Source organism: Panthera onca, chromosome B3 (assembly GCF_046562875.1).
Source record: "Panthera onca isolate mPanOnc1 chromosome B3, mPanOnc1 haplotype 2, whole genome shotgun sequence".
In the NCBI taxonomy this organism is placed as follows: domain Eukaryota; kingdom Metazoa; phylum Chordata; class Mammalia; order Carnivora; family Felidae; genus Panthera; species Panthera onca.
In genome coordinates, this window is record NC_138344.1 from 55,959,246 (window position 1) to 55,978,820 (window position 19,575).

Here is a 19,575-nt window from a genome sequence, read left to right on the forward strand (position 1 = left end):
AACACAGTCCTATGAATTTTATTCTCTCTATGTGTCATGGGAACAAATCAAAGAGCACTTTTTTCCCTCCGAACGAGAAGTAGGCAGCCGTTCATGAAATAAGCAGCAACCTAAGACACTGGCTTTGGTAGATTTCAATGCTCAGTCTCCATTCACATGAGTTCTCCTGCTCTAATGACAGTTTCAACTCATGAACTACACTAATAGGATGTTGAATTCTTAGTGTGAATCTTTAGGATTAAACAACATGGTTCAAAAAATGATGCATATTTACATTTCTTGCCAAGGGATCCATTTTGCCATTCTCTATTTCTTTGCATTCTTACTTAAGTTGAACATACAGAAACATGTCTGCCTCACCTGGTGTTGAAACATTGGCTAGCACAGCTCCTTGCAAATGACAGGTACTCAATAAACACCGACTGGCTGGCATACCCCGAGTACCTCTTGCTTCCTCTAGAAATGAACCTAGAATATTCAGCCTTAAAGTCTATTAATTGGAATAAAAGGTAATATTTTATCCTGCAATATGCAAGGGAGGGAGTTCACCTCCTACGGTGACACCAATAATGGTTAGGCACTCAGCCAGGCTCCTAAGTCTGTGTTAAATGCATCAGAAGGGTAAAAAATGACCCCATTTCAGATGCATTTTTCACTCTTTGTATCTTAGTGAAACTCACATGCAAGAACAATGACTAAGCTAATTACCAGCGTTCATTATGATGGAGCAGCAAGAAGTGAAGAACTTCTCCAGTTTCAAGAAGTCCTTAACAATGATGGGCATCTTTGTGAACCAAAGCTCTGGTTCCTGCTTACTTGCCTGTATGCCTTTCAAGCAATAGAAACCACCACACAAGGATGCAGGGGCCCAGTTACCCAGAGCACAGTTACTGGACAGATCCTTCCTGCGCTGCAAGCGGCCAGTGAACTGAAGTCCACCGGATTTCTAAGTTGCCCTCACTCTAAGGACTAATAGGTTTACATCACAGGCATCTTTCAAATCCATCAAACCAGGGGAGACATGACCAGATGGTGCTATTAGTGGGCACCAAAAAAACCCACCAAAAAACCAAAAAACAAACAAAAACAAAGAAAAAAAAAACGAAAGAAAGAGAGAAGACAGAAAGAAAAAAAAAGGAAGAGGGCAGAATGCCCACAAATCGAAATCAAACTGGAGTTAACCAGATGTTTGGTGATGGAGAAGTCACAATATTCCTGGCATACTGTCCTGCATCACAGAAATGTTCCTCAAAAAAGGTAATCTATGTAGCATCTCTGGTAGAAGCGATGACCGGTGGCAATATTCTGCAGAATCCAGTAAGAAACAGTAACTGGCTGTTAATATGACTAAACGTGCTAATGGAAGAAAATGGTTTGCTAAACAACACATTTTGGAGATCCTAGGGTGATTTACTTAACTGTCTTTCTGACAGCACAAGCCAGGGACCTAAATCAAAGCACAGACATTAACTATAAAAAACAAAACCCAGCGATGGCTTAAGGTAAATAGTTTATTTACCTTAAGATGTTTTAAATGCATGATAATCTGGGGCCAAATCTCAGAGTTTACTTGGCAACTTCTATTTATCTAAGCCGGGTAAATGTTTGTGTAATATTTGTCAGCCTGACAGAATATGCCTGTCACTCACTATGTTAAACAGAACTACATACAACTTAATTTCCCGAGTTAGACACCTAAGAGAGCAATAGGATTTTTTAACAACTTGAACAGACCACCATCGAAACCTATTGTTTAAACTACCAAAAGGACAGTGAAATCCTCACCTTGAACTGTCTGAGGTTTTTCTCAGTTCTATAAGGAAGAAACCTGGAAAAATTTCTCCAAACAAGTATTTCTCCTATTCCGAGGAGCAGAGACGAAAACAGTTTAGAAAAAAAAGTGTTAAACCTTTCCCTAGGACTTTAGCCTTGAAATAAACACAATAATCCACTTTACTACTCCAAAGGACAAGCAGAGGGAAGGACAGTCCTTAAAAAAGCACCTAGACTTTTTACTGCAGACTTAAGATTCTTAGTACCCAGAAGTTCTTAGGAAAATTACCCCAGACCTTTCTTTTCCCAAATAACTGGAGACACTACCGTTATTTTAAAGAGAAAGCAGCCGTCCATAGTGGTGGGCATGAGGTCCAATTACTGTTTACAAAGTCTATATATCTATAATAACGATCTACTGTCCCTTCTGTGAAAGTCACCCGCCTGAGACTGGTGAGGGCAACTGGGGTTGCTGACTGGTCACCTCAGAAACAGAGAGTACTACCCTCAGCTCCTTTAATGCCTTAATTAATACTGCTACTTCATTTTCCTCTAGTTCCATGACATTCAGCTCTTTACAAGTTCGGTATTTAAACAATCACCTGACAGAGGTGGTCCTGAGAGTCGATTTAGTAGAAGAAATTCTTAAAACCCAGTTCTCATCCACACCAAGTCTTTTATGACCTTTTATTTCAATCCAACACTTACACACGACAGAGCAAGCTTTAAGCCCTTCGAAATTACCCAAGGCGGCTGCTATATCAGTTTCTGCAGACTAGGAACAAACATCATCGCTGTCAAGACGGGAAATAAAAGTTTCCCTACCTTCCTCCTCACCATCCCCCTGCCGACGCGAGCGGCGGCTCCCTCCCGGCTGCAGGACGCCTCTCGCTGCCGGAGAAGGGGCTCATGCAAAATTGACTCTTCCTTATTTGTTTCCATCCATAATTGATGGGTAGATGAGAACGTCACACATCTCAGCGCTGGGCTCTTGCCGCCTGGCGGAGACCCCATCCAAGACGCTTCCGTAAATCATTTCCAGCCGTAGAACAAAGCACGGAAAGTTGCGGGGGAGAGTGGCCAGCAGAAGAAACCGGGGCGCCGGGTGGGCGGTGGGGGGTGGGCTGTGGGCAGCTCCGGGCCCCAGCGCCCGCCCGCGGCGCGCTCGGCCAGCAGGGGGAGAGGGCGGGTGGGAAGTGGCTGCCCTCCGGACTGCAGCCCGGGGGGCTGGGGGGCTGGGGGGCTGGGGGGCTGGGGGGCTGGGGGGCTGGAGGGGCCGAGGACCCGAGCCCCCGCCCCCAGGCGCTGCCGGGGGCCGTCCGAGCCCGGGGCGCACCGACAGGTAGCGGGCTTCCGCGGTGAGCCGCTAGGGTCTCGGTGCCAGCGCTGCGCCCCCTCTACGGGCGCAGGCGAATGCTCGCGGGTCCCCTCCTAGCCTTGCGGGCGCTGCGCGACCCCGATGGTCCCGGCGTCGGCTTCGGGGCCGGCGGGCGGAAGGGGGCGGCCGAGTCCGCAGCCGGCTCTTCGGCCTCGGCGCGGCTCCCGCCCCGGCTGGAGACGCCGTGCCCGAGCACCCGAGCAGCCCGGGTTCCCACTGATAGCGTGCGGGGGAGCGCTGAGCCGGCGCTGCCTGGCAAGAAACTTTTACTTGCCCCCCTCCTTCCGCCCTTTTTTTGTTCCCGGGTGGGGGGTGCACAGTGGAGGGGGGTCTCCAAGTCCATGTGCCCCTCCCCTTAGGCCTCCCCCATTGCCAGTTTTGACGGGTCCGCCAAACCTCTCCAGCCCGCTGCGCGTCCGCAGGCGGACAGAGCTGCTGGCAATAGAAATCAACTCTCCAGTGACAACACACACACGCGCGCGCGCGCGCACACGCACACACACACGCACACACACACACACGGGCTGCGATTCGGGCTCTGAGGATCTGGGTCCGATCCCCACCAGGAGCCCAGAGCATTAGCAGATTACAAGATGGTCTTACCTCATGGGGGGTCAGCTGGTAACAATTAAAAAAAAAAAAGGAAAAAAGAAAAAAAGGGAAAAAAAAAGCAGCTTGTCACGCGCAGGGAAAAAAGAAAATAAAAGAAAAAATATATAGCCCTCTCTCTCTTTAGGTCTTGGCTTCCTCGATATGATCCTGCAACTCGCCACCACCAGTCCTTGCAGCAGCGACAGCAGCAGCAGCAGCAGCAGCAGCGGGACGGAGCGGGAGCAAAACAAATCGAGGCAAGGCAAATGGTGTAATTCGATCCATCTCCAAGTCAATCCATCAGGCGAGCTGGAGCTGGTTCCCTCCCCGCACTAGGCGGCTCGCGGCGCGGGGCCCACCCCCGGGCTCGGACGGCAGGAGGCGCGAGCGGCCCGGCGCGCTCACCCTCGCCCGAGCGCCGCGGCCAGCGCCGCCTGGAGGCCCCCAGCCCGGCGCCGCGGCCCCGCTGACCCCGCGGTGGCCTCCGCGTCCCTCCTCCCCGGCGCTCTGCCGCGCACCCTCCCTCTCCCCGCCTCTGAAGGGCTGCTCCTTCAGCAACTCCCGGAGCCTCAGTCATCCAGCTCGCTGTGGCTGCCGCCGCCAGACAAGCAGCCCTGTCGCGTCCCTCCCTCTTTCCCTCTTTTTCTCCTTCCCTCACTTTTTTTCAGCGCTTTCCTCCAGACAATCCAGAGGACAAATCCTTGCAGCCTCGAGGAGCAGCAGGCCCAGTTGTTCTGTGAAGTTCTGCCTCGGTTTCCTAATCTAAGATTTATTTTTTAAACACACCCTTACGCACCCCGCCCCCATATTACCTTTCTCGCCCCCCCCCCCCGCCAACCTCCTCCAATTTCTCTTTATAACCACTAAGCAAAACAGCTGGGAAGAAGCAATCAAACATTGCTTTATCTTTATAAAATACAGAAATTGCCTACTAAAAATCCCATTTCTACTTTGAATGAAAGCCATTCAGTACAGTATAATTTTGCAGGCTAATGAGCCGGTTTTACAGGCAAGTGTTTCGTGTAATATGTTGTGGGAGAAATGAAAATGTCCTTGAAGTGACATCATTTAAAATTGACTGTCACAAATGAAAAAAAAAAAAAGAAAAAAAGGCCATATATTCCAAAACAAGAAGATTTTAATCCAAACTTCTTTTCCAAGAACGGGGGCTGTGTTTTATTAATTTCCAGTTGAGTTATGAATCACTGAGGACTCTAAATGGCTGGAATGAACCAAGATACCCCTATTTAAAGAAAAAGAAAGAAGAGCTTTTCCACCAAACTTTTCCTTTTCATTTGAGTATGGTTAGTTACCGTGAAAGAGTGAAGGGGGCAAGAGAAAGGATTTTCCTCTCTTCAATGGTTCCTGCTTTCTCCCCTGCACAAAGTTACATGCTCACATTTAGAAAAAGTACCCTTGTTCTGAGTTGTTTCTGAAACTTCCACTGACAGCCTTGAAAAGGAACTCAAAAAAGACACCCCAAGGAACTGCTGGGGGACCCATCCTGAGCACTGTTTCCTCACTAGTTAACACTTTGTTACCAAAAGGAAGAAGGAGGGAGGAGGACGGAGAGTCTTTTAAAATATAAACTCTCTTCCTGCTGTTCTTCCTATTCGAAGAAAGGGGTAGGGGGCGGAAAGAACAGCTTTGGCAAGGCAGCTCTGTGATTTTTCTGTTGTTGTTAAGGCTTTTGTTGGCTGGCTGGCTGGTGTTTTCTGGTTGTGCTCGGCTCTGACATCATTGCAAGTTACTTGGCAGTCAGGGCCCTTCCCCAGCCAACTTCTGACCCAGAAAGCTGTGCCTGTTTTACTGGCATCCAGTCATTTCGTATTTTCTCCATCAAGAAAGGAAGCCCCCCCCGCTGCAGGCAGAGGGCTCTGTGCACTGAATGAAGATGCTAGGGGGTGACCAGGGGCTTGATGAGAGTCAAACTGCCTCCCACCTGGAGGCAGAACCCTTAGGAGTTGTTCTGTGTCTGCCATGGTAGCAAAGAAAAAAAAAGTTCAATTCTTTAGATGCCTGAATTCTTTGCAGAAATTCCACGATGGCCAACTTTAGGGGAGCACCACTCCCTGTGAATGCAATTTACCCTGGACTGAGTTCTTAAAGCCAGGAATAAAAAAAACTTAGGTTGCAGAAGGCTGTGTGCTAATAGGTCATTTGGAGCCAAGGATTAGACACGTTCCCAGTCTGGCTATCAGTCTAGGCCTCTGAGCCAATCTCGATGTTTGGTTCACTGGGGGAGAGAAGCAGGGAAGTGGACAATCCGCTGACATCGGAAGATTAGTACCCTTTATCTTTCGGTCAGGATCCAAACATTATTCTTAAGGATTCATCATTTCCTTGGTTCCCGGAATCTTGACGGTCAGGAAAATGACACTCTTTTAATTTGGCTTTTAGTGGAAAGAAATCTAAGGAAAGTGCTCACTCTATGTAGTTTGTTGGCATTTGGTCCTTTCCATTGCTTTTATACACTTTTAACCTTTTGGCCCCTTTACTCCTCTAGCCCCGCATGCTGTCCCACTTTGTGCTTTGTGCTTTAGCATTGTGTGGCCCCTTGCAGTCCCCCACTGTGTCATGTTGTTTCAGGTCACCATGTCTTCACCTGTGGTATCTCTGCTTTCTGGGGGTGCTCTTTTCCCATCATTTCAGGTACTTTAATTTCTGTTTTACTTGACTTTTACCAAAAATTTTGTTTAAGTATCAAAATTTCCTTCATTCTACTAGCCCCGGGATGGGTTTCAGCAACTCTTTTCTGTGCTGTCCCAGCAAGTTCATTTATGTAATTTGCCAAATTGTAAGGAAAATATCTGTTCAGCATGTCTTCCCTACTGGCTGCTTCTTAACTGCAGGAATCTTGTCTTTTTACCTGAACAGCCCCAGTGCCTAGCACAGTGCCTGGCATTTAGTGGGCACCCTAAATACTTGTGAAATGGATCAGATGACGGAACCTACAACCTTCTCACACTCTTTTATGTGCTAAACCAAAGAGTATAGTCATTTCTAGACTGTGTGCTCCTCCAGAGTAAGGACTTACTCACCTGTATCCCCAGGGCAAGCATAGTACCCTTGTAAGGATGTTGGTTTAATGAGTGAATAATGAGGGAAGAAGGAAAGAAAGGAAGGAAGGAAGAAGGAAGGAAGGGAGGAAGGAAGGAAGGAAGGAGGGAGGGAGGGAGGGAGGGAGGGAGGGAGAAAGAAAGAAAGAAAGAAAGAAAGAAAGAAAGAAAGAAAGAAAAGGAGGAAGATATCTGGCTCTTTCCACACCCAGAAAGAATACTTAAAGGACTAGTGCTATAGATGGCTAGCAATTATGCTTTATTGTTATATGCATACATCTCCGATCAGTGATAAGTAGTAACTTAATTCATAATCTTTTGTTTGTTTGTTTTCTTTAGGAGTAAACTTCAGAATTTAATTTCTTAAACATTTTTTTAAGTGTATTTATTTTGAGACAGAGAGAGAGAGAGAGAGAGAGAGAGAGAGAGAGAGAGAGAGTGCAGGGGAGGGGCAGAGGGAGAGGGAGAGAGAGAGAATCCTCAGTAGGCTCCATACTGTCAGCTTGGAGCCCCATCGGGGGCTTCAGCTCATGAACCATGAGATCATGACCTAAGCCGAAGTCAAGAGTCAGACGCTTAACCAACTGAGCCACCTAAGCACCCCGAGAATTTAATTTCTATGTTTCATTTCCAATCTAGTTTTCAGAATAAAAGCTATCTGAAAATTATAGAGAATCTGTGTGTAATAGTCAATGAAAGTATATCAATTATCAAAGAGTACAACTCATTAAATATTACCGTACAAAGCATCAGTGCTTAATATGTGCCAAAGTCTGTTCTTAGCATTTTACAAGTATTAACTCACAACAATTCTGTGAGGTGAATAGTATTATTATCTTCATTTTATAGAAGAAGAAATTGAGGCTTACACACTTCAAGTGACTTGCCTAAGGCCACACAGGTTGTAACTAAGTAGGATCAGAATCCTACTTCTTGCTTAGTTGTAGTAGTGGTTAATGGTGAGGTCACCGTTAACAGCAATAGTTAATAGTGAAGGCTTTAAAACATCAGACAACCTGGATTCAAGTCCAGGCTCCTTCTCTCTTGGGATAATTTATTTCACTGCACTCTGCTTCTGTCTTCTTATCTGTGAACCAGGGGTGATAACAATATTTCAGATGGATCTTATGAAGACTGAATTTGATAATGCATGTAAAGTGTTTAGCATCTTACCTGGAACACAGCAAGCACTGAATAAATATTAGCCAATGTTATTACACATGCCCTGAAGGCAGTGCAATCTTGGAATCCTGCAGAATGGATTGGGAAACTTAATCCAACCTCACATTAAATGTGAGATTTAGGGCAAAAGCACATGGTATACAATAGGTTTGCAATACATTTTTGTTCCATTCTATCTCCTTCATTCCATCATCTATGTCTATAGATGTGTTAATTCAGATACACACACTGCTCACTATCCAGTTGATATGCAATAACATTTTTGTATAAATTTTAATGAACAATACAGTTTAGGATCTAGAATTTCATGTTCCAGAATAAAAAGAGAGGTATTGACATTTCAAAGGTAGCTACAGCTTCTATGATTACTTTAGTTTGGAATGCACATATAGTATTCCTTGCATTCACACGTTATAGAAAGTGCTTTTGTGGCAAGGGATTGCTTTCAAAACTAAGCTCTCCATGACATGATAAATCATTAATAATATAGACCCAAATCTCGGCATCTGCATGGGCACAGCTGGCCTCCTTGTGTCAACAGTCTGCATATGAAAGTGACTCTGCCAAGATATTTCACTTTAATGAAAAATATTTATCATGGTAAATCTTAAACCTCAAGATTTTACCGACATAATTCATTTCTATTATTATGTACTCTGATAAGATACCACCACAGCTATGCTTATGTTTGGATGATAAAAATGTGCCTTTTTAGTCATTTTGATTACTATTCCTTAGCATGAACAGTTTTTGCTGTATACTCAGAGTAAAAGGAATGCACCGTGCATTTATGGAAATAATCAGTTACTTCTTTAATTTTGCTAATGACCCCACAAGTGCCACTATGTGGAAGGACACTGAGTGATCAAGTCAAATAAAAAGAATCAGTCTTTGGGGTCTCTGGATGGCTCAGTCGGTAAGCATCCGACTTCAACTGAGGTCATGATCTCATGGTTCGTGGGTTTGAGCCCCACATCAGGCTCTGTGCTGAATGCTTGCTCAGAGCCTGGAGCCTGCTTCAGATTCTGTGTCTCTTCCTCTCTCTGCCCCTCCTCCACTCACTCTCTGTCTCACTCTGTCTTTCAAAAATAAATAAATGTAAAAAAAAATTGGTCTTTTTTTCTCATCAGAAAGATGAGCAGTTTAGATGTTCCTAATAATACTAGTGTTTTTTTTTTAATAGGCAAGAGATCAGGAATATTATCACCATTTTATTAAAGATCTTTTGAAAAAGCAGAAGCAGATAAACTTTTTAGAGGCAGGGTCAAACAAAAGTGTGATAACTCAGTCCGAGTTGCTTAATTGTACTTATATATACTTTGGGAAAGCGCGCTTAAATGCCAGGATGCTAGCTGATGCCTGCAGAGAGACGGAAGCTGAGACTCTGTGTAAATTCCCCAGAGCCTTCTCTCCACAAATTTACAGTAACCAAGCCCCTGACCTTGAGGAATTGAGGCTAAATCATATCTATTAAATGCTAGAATCTCTTCACAAAAATGAAAGGTAATACAAATAATCCAAAGTGGTAGAGAATTAGAACATTTAATGTTTTTTTAAATATATACTTTTTATTTTATTATTTTTTTTTTTTTAAATTTTTTTTTTTCAACGTTTTTTATTTATTTTTGGGACAGAGAGAGACAGAGCATGAACAGGGGAGGGGCAGAGAGAGAGGGAGACACAGAATCGGAAACAGGCTCCAGGCTCCGAGCCATCAGCCCAGAGCCTGACGCGGGGCTCGAACTCACGGACCGCGAGATCGTGACCTGGCTGAAGTCGGACGCTCAACCGACTGCGCCACCCAGGCGCCCCTATTTTATTTTTTAACAATACACCTCCGTGCCTAATCATCTCCTTCTCCTCCCCGTCCCCCTCTCCTTCTTCTTCTTACTTTTTTTTTTTTTTTTTTTTTTGCCTCAGCTAATGTTAAAATTCAAATCAACAAAGGGAAAAGAAACTAACTGGGTACATATTACATCCTAGATACTGACTAGCTACAATACTATCACTTAATTTTTGCCACATCTCTTGGAGATAGACATCATTTAGGGATGAAGAAACCCAGGCTTGTTTGAGCTAACCATCTTGTCAGGGTGTGCAACCTCATAGATGATGGAGTCTAGAATCTACGGTAGGTCTGCTTGGCTCTCAAGTCTAATTTACTTTCTAGGACACTGTGCTATAAAAAAATGAAAAGAGAACAGGTTTGCAAAGCAATGTGTCTCAGATAAGACAGGAAATACAAATATTTAAAACCTACAACTACACTCTCAGTGCTAAGTTAAAAATGTGTGCTTCAGTTTCCAGTTCTTTGATAGTTGTCGTTTGTCACATACAAACTAGCATCAGGAACTGTGCAACAGGGTTTATAGCATACTTCAAACTTCTTTACATTATATGCATTTACATATATTGCCCACATAACTCCTCTGGATCGCTTATAAATAATAAAAAAAAAACTAACAGCATGCAAATTTATATTAAAATAAACTCCACTGAGGGAGGCACTGGGTTGCTCAGTCAGTTAAGTGCTTAACTCTTGATCTTAGCTCACTCAAGTCATGATCTCACAGTTCGTAACTTCGAGCCCCACATCCAGCTAGGTGCTGACAGTTTGGAGCCTGCTTGGGATTCTCTCTTTCCCTCTCTCTCTCTGCCCCTCCAGCTTGCACTTGCTCTCTTTCTCTTTCTCTCAAAATAAATGAATAAACATGAAAAAAAAACCAAAACACTGGGTAGGCTACAAGTGTTTCAATGAATGGTTAGGGCCATATGATGGCACCTTTTGCCAAAAAAAAAAAAAAAAAATCCTAACCTCTAAATGCTACTACATGTGAGAACTTCCATACATTAGAGCTATAGAGCCAATTCATTGCTAGAAATCACCAGTGCCACCTGTTGGCCTAAAAAAAAAAAAAAAAAAAAAAAAAAGAATAGGATTCTGGGTAATTTCCATCCTTCCAAACAAGGCACGCAAGGATACCTTTTTTCCTTTCCTTTTGCCTTCTCAGGATGTTTTCCATTATGGACATTTGATTAATATTGACTCTATGAGAGATTTAAAAAATGACACTGGTAATGTGCAAGGGAGTGAAGGGTAATATGTGTATGGAGCACAGGAAAAAGTTGACATTTGGAATAAAAATCAATAGCAAACACTGTTAGCATTCTGGTGTAATTATAGAAGCTGTCTAAAATCCCAAATGCCTTATTAAACTGTGATGAGGTGGCAAGACATAGCAGCACAGGGGGAGATACATTTGGCCAGCAAGTGTTCAAATCTGGGTCTGGGATATCGTGTCACTGAGTCAGCAGTGACACAAACGAGGTGACAGGAGGTAATGCTCTCTCCACCAACCCCAGCTACTGGGGTTTCATTTATGTCTTAGGAGAATGCTCAGAATAGACCTGCTGTTTGTCTAACCTTTTGTTGGTTCCACAAAGTGGTCTCCCCAGATCTCTCTGGCCTTCGAAACCGGAACCCATCATCAGTTGACAGTCAGCAAGTAAAAACAGTTAAGGATCATCAATTTTACAACAGACTTTTCTTACTGGGATGGTCCTAGCAACCAAGTTATATTTAAACATTATCCGATTTACTTTCATGTAGCCAAGGATGAGCTCCTCAACGGCTGTCCTCTAAAAGTTTGATGTGTGCTGAAAAAAAAAATCACTTCAATCTTATTCTTAGGAACCTTTAAAAAGGAGCCTCAGAGTTTGCCACTATCTTAACTTGTATTTCAATTACAAAGCTAAGAGAAGAAACTGGCTTGAAGCCTTTCTGTAAAACCCAGAAGAGGTCCAGAAGGACTGTTTAGAGGCTTTTAACAGTATCACACACCCATTAAATAGAATCTTTCCATGTTATAGTTGTATTCAGTGGTTGGCTTTTAAAGCTTATTGCATCTGGATACACACACACACACACACACACACACACACACACACACACACACACTGTGTTTGAATTCTAAGAATTCTTGTTTAAAGTGTTAGTGAGTTCTTTTGCTATATTAAAATCTTTGGAACTGTGCTCATAAACAACCCCAATGTGTTCTGAATTTCTGGGTCATAATTACAGAATAAACAGCTTCATTTCTCATCACAAATTTTAATTAAGAATTCTAGTTATGCAATTACTTGCTAATAAATAATACCTACTCAGTACCAAAGCATACTATTAAATATGTTTACTCAAAAGTATGTTTGCTAAAGATACTTTCTATGGTCAGTTCCTCATTTTTAAGTCATTAACCTTATATTTAAAATAACAGGAAAATGTTTATCTCTTATTTTATTGAGATACGTAAGGATTTAGAAGACAAGGATGGTTGCTGGGAATAAATTAATATTAAAGTCTAATCACTCATGATTTCAGCTCCTCAAAAAGAATACTGAATTCTGTGATTTACCTCTTTTAGATCATTTGGCAAAGCTACCCAATTGCCCATTCACTGGCTAGGCTTTTGCCTAGGAAAGGAGTAGTGGAGGTGATCATTTGCCCCATGTTTATTTATTGTGCTTTTGAAAAAACTACCCCAGGCTATGGATTCCCTTAAATATGCTCTTGGTTCCCAGGTAATAAGGAACAATCAGTTTGCTTGCTTCTGATTTATCAACTTTGATGTTGATAACCAAAAAAAAAAAAAAAAAAAAAAAAAAAAAAAGAACAAATTAGTAATCCATTTTGATATCAGGTAAGTGTACAGCCTATAAAGGGAGTGTATTTCCTGGAAATTTCAAACAAAGTTAATCTTTTCAAGTTAAACCACTGGAAACATACGAGAGCTGAGAGAGACTACCTGTAGAAATGTTTCCACTAAGAGACAGTGAGTTCCAAAGGAACAGAGAACCATCTAAATCAAAGCAGGGCATTACAAAATCCAATCAAGGTTACAAGAAGAGATCCTCCAGATAAGAATGTAATGTGGAAGAGGGCAGGATCATTCACTCATTCATCCTTACATATGTTCATTTTACCATTTGTTATTAATAGCAGCAATCTGCTTTGTGTAAAGCACTGTGCAGAGATAAATGAGATATACCTTGCATTTAGACAGCAACTTAGAGTTTGAAAAGCAGCTTTATCAGTCAGAGCCCTGGCAGGGAACAGATGGCACATTTGACTCCTGTAATTTGAGGAGCCTTTAATAAAGTGATTATTTGTAAAGGTGTGGGTAGAGTGCAGGGAAACCACAAGGAGAGGTACCCAGGGGCCTGACTACCCCTAGGGCCTAAGGAGCCAGAGGAGGGAGCAATTAGCAGAACCTAGAGACACAGAGGCAGTGTGGAGGAGACCCTTGCTCAGAGGTCAATTTCTAGAGGCACAGAGGAGAGAAAAAGGACAGAGGGTGGACCTGGTAGAATAAATGGAAACCCATTATTTAATTTTATTTTGATTCCTATGGAATAGTAGGTGGTAGAAACTCTAATTTTGCAAATGAGAAAACTCAAAGTAGAAGAGTTGCCCATCGTAACTTAGTTACATAACAGAGCCGGCCCTTGAACTGGAGTCTTCTGAATCTAAGTCTGGGTGCTTATCAACCTATCTCTCTATTCTCCTCTCTTTGGACTTCCTTGTCATGCTTCTCATATTGAGTTATTGACATGTTTTTCTTAAGTTTATTTATTTTGAGAGAGAGAGAGGGAGGGACTGAGGAACAGGAGAGAGAATCCCAATCGGGCTCTGCATGGTCAGTGCAGAGCTGGACGTGGGGCTTGAACTCATGAACCGTGAGCTAATGACCTGAGCCAAAATCAAGAATCAGACACTTCACCAACTGAGTCACCCAGACACCCTTAACATGTTTTATCACTTACTAGACTTAGCTTCTTGAGACACAGGACTAGGTCTTTGTATCATTAGTATATAGAACAGCAGCTGGGATAGGAATCCTGGAAACATCTGATAGATAGAATGGAGAGAGCATTCAACCTAACTGGAGAGACAGATGCACGAAGCTAACTAACATCATACATAGCAGAATGTTGCCAATGCCAAATCCAGAGGTAGAAAGAAAGTGCTCTGAATGAACAGAAAAAGGGGGAATAGGTAACAGCTTGGGTTGTAAAAGACTTCATGATGTGGGGTCATATGAGCTGAGCCAAGCACACTGAAAGACAAGTGTCAAAGGCAGAGAACTATAACCAAGTTATTGTGGGCCAAGGGGAGAGCAGAGGCAGGAGAGGGTGGGAGGGCATGGTGGAGGTGGGCACGATTGATATTTCTGGAGACAAGTAGTCAAAGATGTGGCTGGAAGGACAAGATAGGATCATAGCATGGACTTTCTGAATTGGTACTTGCTGGGATTTGAAGGCCTTTCTTGGGGTGTTTAGAAGTCATAGATTTTTGAAGAAAAGATGATCATAACCCAGGCTGCACTTTTGAGAGACAGTGCTCAAGCCAAGGGGTGGAAGAGCTTGGAGAAGCAGGAGATTTCAGAGTAACGATGCTAGAACAGGAGTCAGGACAGAAGATGACTTTGGTGGTGCTGGAATCAGTAGATGCCAGAGACACAGCAGAATGAGCTGATATTTGACTATCGGTGTGCGATGTGAGAGATTTTTCTAAGTTTTCTGGGTCTGGCCACATTTAAGAAAAGTTGAGTTATTGTCAGAGATGGAGACACAGGAAGCAGAGCAGGTTTACGGAGAGGATAATTGAGTTTGGCTTTGGAGAAGTAGAGCTTAAAATGCTGGCATGGTATCCCTGAGGGGCAACAGCAAATTGGAAATTATTCTTAGAATTATAGTTCGTGGACGGGGGAAACTTCCTCTTTTCCAGAGAAACAGCAAAACCTAAATGAGCAAAATACATAGAATAAAGTAAAAGGAAATTTATGCTATATTAGCCTTTATGCCCTCCTAAGTCTCACATGGTCAGAGATGCTCAGGCAAGAAACTTTAATCTTTCCCATGGACTGTTTCTTACAATATGGAAAATACACACTGGAGAATTACAGAGTTATTCCCATTTCTCACCCACGTGACACAAACAGGAAAAGTAGACCTGGCAATTCATCATATTTTATCTAATACCTTTTGGGCCAACTGTTCAGTGATATCTTTTCCACCTGCCACTGTTCTAGAAAAATGCTGATGTATACCTTTAAAACTTTTTTTTTTTGTGAAACTATTCAAAATCATTCTTTTAGAATTCTAGGGAAACTCTGATGTTTCTTAACGTGGTGTAGATGAGAAAAATGTCCAAAAATTAATGGATTTAAGCCATGATAACTCCAAGTAAAATTAGGTATCCTTAGGGTCTGATTATTAATATTTGCTACTGATGTCTAAATGAACTCAGAGAAATAACAGTTCAGTGGTTTCTTCTCTCAATTATTCTGAACAATGTGAATATCGCCATTTTACTTGATTTTAAATGTTAACGTGAAATATAATAGAGAGTGGATCATTTCAGAGCAAGAAATCACATCTTGACAGCCAGATGATAAAATGCTAAAACAGTAAAGATTAGATCACAGCCAATTCCTCTTTACGAAAAAATTGGAAATAATACAATATGACCTTAAATTCTTCAAGATTAGTTTTTCTATTTGTTTTGAAAAAGAGTGTATGAAAAGTGAGTGTGGGGCCATGAACATCATGATAGTATTGAATGGTAGAGTGAGAGCTTCAGAGTAACTTCTTTCAAGACAATTTATAATGTAACAGTTACGGGATCAGGTAAGTTTCTTCATTTATGTTATGTAGGTTAAAAATATAGAGTGTTCTCCCCCAACGCTTAAGGGAGAGAGACAGGAGGGAAAAAGGAGGTGGGAGCAGAAAAAAAGTAGAGCGACAAAATGAAAGAAAAGGAAGGCAAATGAGAAATCTAATTAAAATTAATGGCACATTTCCAAGAGAAAGATAAAGTCTTTAGCAACATCTGCAGGCTCAGTCTCTGAACTGTAGGTACTTACCTTGGCAGGAACTTACGTTTTTCCCCTTTTTGGTTTATTATTTGCCATTAATGGAAGGAGAAATAAAACAGATATAATTTTGTGCAACCCATTTCAAATTGCACGGAATGTCATAGAATGTATGTTTAATTACATAAGCAACCTTTGTATTAAAAAACATCACTTTATTACCCTCTATAAACATTTTATGAATCCGTTTAGTTTATGGTTAAATTAAGAGGAAATGAGAGGCAGGCATAAACTACAAAGGATTCTTTCCTCATCTTTTAAGCGGACTGCATTAGGACCTTAATTTATCACTAGGTATATCTGAGTGACCTGAGAGTAGAGATGGGGCAAATGTACACTTGTATTACTCAGTCAAATGTTGAAAAAGTAGTGTTTGGCTTTTGATGAATATTTAACATGCCAAGGAGCTCTCAAGATTCCACTTGAGCAGTGAGATCTGGAGCAGTTTTCAGCAGAGACTGAACTGCTGATCTGGCCTCCTGAGCCCCCTCTCCACTTTTCTTCCCCTGATATTCCTTAGTTGCAGAGAAGTAGAAAAATACAACACCCTGTTGCTCAAACAGTGTCCTATGTGTACTGTGCAAATGAAGTAGATTAGGGAAAGGACCCTGGGACTGAGTCAGTCCTCACTCTGGAGAAGTAACTTGTTCTTGGTTTGAGGCACAGGAGTATGGCTGCCAGAAAAGGTTTGTGACTCCCTGGAAATGGCCTTAGTGTTGAGGGCTTGTTGAAAAGCCAACATTTTTCATACTGCAGCCTAGAATTTGGACCCAATTCGAGTCATCTGGACCCTTCTTTGCCTCTTATTGGCACAAATCAATGTGGGACAAGAACACAGGGCTTTCACAGAGGGCTGGTCTTAGGTACTCCTGCAAATCAGAGGGATTGAGGAAAGCACTGGTTGGGATGGCCTCGTGTGATTAGCAGGTGATTCTCTGGTTGAAGTGGGAAATGGTGAGCTTTTGGGTGAAAAAAAGCAGGGAAAAATGAATTCTAGAACCCTCTGTCAAAGATCATGAAAATAAGTCATATATTTCATTATTCAATTGTTTTATGAGGGTGAGTGCACAGGTTTGGGATTTTGCTTAGCTTTGGTATCCTAACAATTCCAAGTTCTAGTTTCCTCTTCTGTAGTGTTGAAATATTTAACATGAGGTTATTGTTAGGACTGAAGTAATCAACATGTGAAAACATTATGTAGGTTTCACAGATTAAAACTGTAAAACTTTATATTAAGGTTAGATATTACCAAAGTTCAAGGGCTGACCTGGTGGCCATATAATAATCACTTGAGATGCTTTGTTAAGCCAGATGTGTCACAAACTCTTCCCTTCCTTCACCATTATGATCTGTCCATGTAATGTCCTTCTCTTCTCTCTCATTCAGTATTATTACTTTAGTGATCCACTGTTACACTGTGTCCCATAAGTTTTTTCAGAGTAATGAAAAGGGTAAAAGTAGCTGCTTTCAGAAGTGAGTGCTAGAAAGCCATATTTGTACCTCTAGCACTTAGAACAGTCTCTGGCTAAATACATATTTATCGAATGGAGAGTTTAAATGACAACACAGAGATTATTGCCAGAAAACTGAATGCATTTCTACTACTAGAGTACATCTTTTAAAAACTTTAAATACACTTTAACTACGGCTCTGGAAAAAAAAAAAACGAGAATAGGATAATTCTTCAACATGATCAAAATGTAAGCCACTCATATCAAAATCCAACAAGTTCCTAGTGGTAAAATATGAGAATTCCTCTTAAAAATGAAAAGCCATGTATATTAGCTATCAAGTTCTTTTATATTCAAAATACCATAATTTTGAATGTGCTAGCCAAAGCAGTAAGTCAAGAAAGTAAAATACAGTCATAAATACCAGAAAGAAGGAGGCAAACATTGTAAAAGAGCTTATAAGCTCTGTAAGAGAGCTTATAAGGTTAGTAATTTATAAAATAATACAAACATTGTAAGAGAGCTTATAAGGTTAGTAATTTATAAAATAATACAAAAATCACTAGTCTTCCTATATACCAAATACCACCCAAATATTGCAACATGTAATGGGAAAATATCACATTCACAAAGACAAATGAAACATGGATTACCTGAGGATAAACTTGGAAAGAAATGTGCTGGTTGTATATTAAGAAAACAATAATGCTCTTCAGAGGAACATAAAAGATGAGTAAATGAGGTGCCAGATTTTATTCTTACATGGTAAATCTCAATAAATATATCTATGATCTCTAAATCAAACCTGAAATACAGTATTCCTGTAATTAAATTCCCAATTCTTTATTTTGTGGGGGAATTGAATACTGCTTTAAAACCCATTTAGAATTGTGATATGTGACTAATCTAGGTGGTTGTAGACAAAGATGGTGACTCTTTCCTAATCGAGCACTAACATGGATGGTAGAGTTATGACAACTAAAACAATGCCATGGTGATTCAGGAAGCAGCATCCAAGTTAACAGAACGGAGTAGGGTACAGGGAATGACATGAATCTTTATATAAAATTAAATTCATTAATATGCAAATTAAAATATAAATATGGTAGCATTTCAAGTAACAGGGAAAGGATCAATTATTAAATAAACACGCAGAAACAACTGGCTATCTGTTGTGGGGGAAAAAAAACAGCTGGAATCCTATTTCATACCTCATTGTCCGCTGACAAATACATTTCTAATGGATCAAATATCTAAATTTTAAAAAGAGATTATAAAAAGTGTCAGTGATTATTTCCACAAACCTAAGGTAGAGAGTTTATAAATATGACAAAAAGCCAAAAATCATAGAGTAAAAGATTGATATTTTTCCTATATAAACATGAAAATTTATATACAGTAAAAAACACACTAAAACTTAAAACACCAACTAGAAACTCTTTGCAATATAAAAACAAAAGGATTAATATTCTTTTCTAAATAACTGCTGTACTAACATATAATTCACATACTAAAAATTCACTCTTTTACAGCATACAATTCAATGATAAGTTTTAGAGTATATTTTAAAAAAATGTTTATTTACCTATTTTGAGAGAGAAAGAGACAGAGTGAGCACCCATGCACAAGCAGGGAGGGGCAGAGAGGGAGAGAGAGAATCCAAGCACGCTCCATGCTGTCAGTGCACAGCCCGATGCAGGGCTGGAACCCACAAACCATGAGATCATGGTCTGAGCTGAAATTCAGAGCAGGACGCTTAACTGACTGAGCTACCCTGGCTTTTAATATATTGACAGAGCTGTGCATCTATCACCACAATCTAATTCCAGCATATTCTCATCAGCCCCAAAAGAAACCCTGTACCCGTCAGCAGTCACTCCTCATCCCTTCCTTTGCCGGACCACTAATCTACTTTTTGTCTCTATAGATTTCCCTATTCTGGACATTTCATACATGTGGAATCATAATATGTGGCCTTTTGTGTCCGGCTCCTTTCACTTAGATAAAGCTTTCAAGATTCATCCATGTTGTATCATGCATTGATATTTTATTCTTTTTAGGGCTGAACAATATTGTTTTGTATGGATACACCACATTTGTTTATCACTCATCAGTTGGACATTTGGGTTGTTTTTCTTCTGGGCCCTTATAAATAATACTGATCCGAAAATTTATATACAAGATTTTGCATGGATATATGTTTTCCTTTC

General features: G+C 41.3%; 1 protein-coding gene across 11 annotated transcripts in view; it reads right to left on the reverse strand.

Moving 5' to 3' along the window:
* SEMA6D (semaphorin 6D) overlaps positions 1-19,575 on the reverse strand; it is a 571,597-nt gene that overhangs the window by 50,874 nt on the left and 501,148 nt on the right. For 9 of the 11 annotated variants that reach the window (XM_060618648.3, XM_060618643.3, XM_060618645.3 and 6 more), the window contains exon 1: positions 2,599-3,010. The exons of 1 other annotated variant lie outside the window; for it this stretch is intronic. The gene's annotated coding sequence lies outside the window, so the exon portion shown is untranslated. Of the gene's footprint in view, positions 1-1,785; positions 1,897-2,598; positions 3,011-19,575 lie in introns of those variants that run through there. One more of the 11 variants, XM_060618635.2, reaches the window with a different exon arrangement.